The sequence below is a fragment of the Fukomys damarensis genome, unplaced genomic scaffold (assembly GCF_012274545.1).
Source record: "Fukomys damarensis isolate Sample0158 unplaced genomic scaffold, DMR_v1.0_HiC HiC_scaffold_13, whole genome shotgun sequence".
Lineage (NCBI taxonomy): Eukaryota > Metazoa > Chordata > Mammalia > Rodentia > Bathyergidae > Fukomys > Fukomys damarensis.
In genome coordinates, this window is record NW_022900925.1 from 19525370 (window position 1) to 19528856 (window position 3487).

Sequence of the window (3487 nt, forward strand, 5' to 3'; positions counted from 1 at the left end):
CTAAAGGGAAAACCCCTCCAGACTACATATATAATAACCTAATACAATATAAATGTTACACAATACTGTGTTATTTAGGGAATAATGATAAGGAAAAAGTTTGTACATGTGCAGTACAGATCCAAGGTTTTGTTCTGTTTTACTACTGTGGGAGTCTTTTGGTTATTTTGAGACAGGTTTTTGCTAAGTTGCCCAGGCTGGGCTTGAATTGCATTCCTCCTGCCTCAGCCTCCCAGAGTGCTGGAATTATAGATAGGTAAGTTAATTAGACACCTTATAGGCAGTGAGGCCCCCTCAAGGCACCAGCCCTGAAGGCCCCAGTCCTCCAGGAGCCAGCACAGCCGAGGAGCCAACGTGCAGAACAACTGAGGCACATTCACCGGTTAGCACTGTAGAAAGAGAACACTTACTACTTTCCCTAGAGACAGCAGTGATTGCCACTCTAAATGGGAAATTCCTTGTATGTGACTTTTTTCCCATTTGATCCCATTTAATTAATACTACCTGGGTGAGGGCTGGGGATTTAGCTCAGTGGCATAACACCTGCCTGGCAAGCTCCTGAGGTCCTGAGCTTGATCTGCCCCCGCAATTACCTGGGTGACTACTTGTAATATTATTGGTTGTGGTTTTGTCCCACCTTATGCCCACCTTGTGATTTTCCACTAGGTCTTATAATTTTGTTCCACTTTGTACCCTCCTCACACCATGGCTTTGCTGTATAAGACACCTTTGAAAAACAGTTTGGGCGGGCAACCCACTTTCTGGTCCCCCTTCTGTCTCTCTCAGACAGAAGCTATCTTTCTCTCGATAAATTTCCCTACTCATAACCTGTTATTCCTAGAAATCATTCTTCGACTTTAGAGAACACGAGCTCACATTTCGAAAATATCTGGTAGGCTTGGGAGTTACATCTCTTCCCCTGTATCACTGGGATTCCAGGCATGTGTCACCTATGGCAGTCTTTTGAATGACATTAAGCCCCAGGGAGCCTGTGAACCCATTCCCTGCCTTGTGACTCTTTGAACTCCTCCTGTTGGCTGCCACTTGGCCATATTTTCAGGTTGGCTTTCCCAACTGGTGCAGATCAGCAGGCCACCCAAAAGCAAACTACCCAATTGGAGAAAATACTCGCAAACATATTTAGTGAGAAACTAACACTTAAAATAGATTTTAAAAACTATAGCTCAGTTTTAAAGTGGAGTTGGGCATGATGGCACACACCTGTAATCTCAGCATGTGGGAGGCTGAGGCAAGAGGACTGCTGTTTGAGGCCAGCCTGGGATGGGCTACATAGTGAGTTCAAGACCAGCCTGAACTACATATTGAGAACCTATCTCAAAAAGCAAAAACAGCTGGGCTTGGTGGTGCACGCCTGTAATCCCAGCACTCTTGGGAGGCTGAGGCAGGAGGATCACTGTGAGTTCGAGACCAGCTAGTGAGTTCCAGGTCAGTCTCAACTCCATAGTGAGACCCTGTCTCAAAAAACCAAAAAAAAAAGCAAAAAGCAAAAAAGGGCAGAGGAGGCCGATGATTTAGCTCAGTGGTTCCACTGCCTGCCTCCCAAGTGCAAGATCCTAAATTCAATTCCTGGTACCAAAAAACAAAAGGGCAAAGGACTTGAACAGACATTTACCCAAAGACAATATACAAATGGGCAGCAAGTATATGAAAAGATGCTCAACATCACACATTATTAGGGAAATGCAAACCAGAACCACAATGAGTGATATCACCTGACATCTGCTAGTACAACCACTATTCAAAAGAAAAAGCAGAAAAGAGCAAGCTGAGTGATTAGAACTCTTGTGCAGTTAGAAGGAATGTAAGGGTGGTATAACCAGCACAGTAAACAATGTGGGAATTCCAGGCCCTGCATGATAGCACATGCCTATAATCTCAGCACTCTGGGAGGCTGTGGCAGGGGGGTTGCAAGTTCAGATCCAGCCTGGGTGATTTAGCAATTTAGCAAGCCCATGTCTCCAAAACAAAACAAAAACTTTTTTTTAAGGGCTGAGGATGGAGCTCAGTGCAATGGATCTGGGTTCAATTCCCAGTACCAAATAAATAAATAAACAAATAAATACTATAGAGTTCTTAAATTAATAATGCCATATGATCCAACAGTCCTGCTTCTGGGTATATACAAAAAGGAATGTAAACAGTATCTCAAAGATATATGCACTCACATTCACTGAAGCATTTATTCACATCTGTCCACCAACCAATAACTGGTTAAAAAAAAAAGAATGGAAAAAGAAAATGTGTAGCCAGGTATAGTAATCCTAGCACTCCAAGTGTCTGAGGCAGGAAGATTGCAAGTTTGAACCCAACCAGGGCAAGTTAGTAGGCCTCAAAAGTTAGTGCGTCCCAAAAAAAAAAAAAGGCTGGGGATGTAGCTCAGTGTGAGTCTTAGGTTCAATTCCCAGTACTGTCTCCCTTCCAAAAGGTGATATATACAAATACTATTCACCTCACAAAGGAAGAAAACCCTGCCACACTTTATATGAATGAAGACTAAAGTCATTATGCTGTTAGGTGAAATAAGCTAGCCACAAGGCACCCTGTATGATTCACCTTAGCTGTGACATCTAAGGCATGCCTCTGAAAGTAAGATTGTTTCCAGGGCCAGAGGAAGTAAAAGGGGAAGATCGTTAGATGGGTAGGGTTTCAGTTGTGCAAGATGAGAAACTGTTGCATAACAATGTGCACACAGTGAATACTACAGTATGTACACTCTAAAAGGTTAAGATGATAAATTTTGTGACTTTTTTTTTTTCCTGAGACAGGGTCTAGCTACGCAGTGCTGGCTGGACTTGAACTATGTAGCACAGGCTGGCCTCGAACTCGAGGCGACCCTCCTGCCTCAGCCTCCAGAGCGCTGGGATTACAGGCAAATTTTACAATTTTTTTTACACACACAGGTTTCTTCAGTTTCTTCCAAATTGCCACAATTTACACTTTTAAGAAGTTCCACGTGTCGACCAGGATGAACTTGGCGTGGCGGAGCCCCGGCCCCCAGGCGTGCTGAGTCGGTCCGTGCCTCTCCCGCAGGCTCTGTCGTCACGGAAGCTGGCGGGGGTCGCTGTCGGCCTGTCCCTGCCCTGACAGGAGGGCTTCTCCTCCCGCCCTAGCCACCGCTCACCGCTCCCGGGAACAGATGCTGCGGCTACAGGCCAACAAGGACACAGGCACCTACTTCCCTTTTTGAAAAACTTTTCATCGCATTGCAAGATCCACAAAAAAGAGCACGCAGCGGCCCAATAACCTCCCGCGTTCCCATCCTCTCACTTCGCCTCTCTCACGGAATACACACAAAACCCTGGCTATCCCGCTAAGGGACCCTTTGTCCCCAGCCCCACGCGGCCTCCCCCTGCACATCTCCCCACCGACGCTCCGCCTGCATCTCTGTGCGCGGCTCGGCGCAGCTCCCGAGCTTCTCCCGAGCCCTCCGCCTCGGCTCCTTCCCTCGGCTCCTGACCTCCGCCCG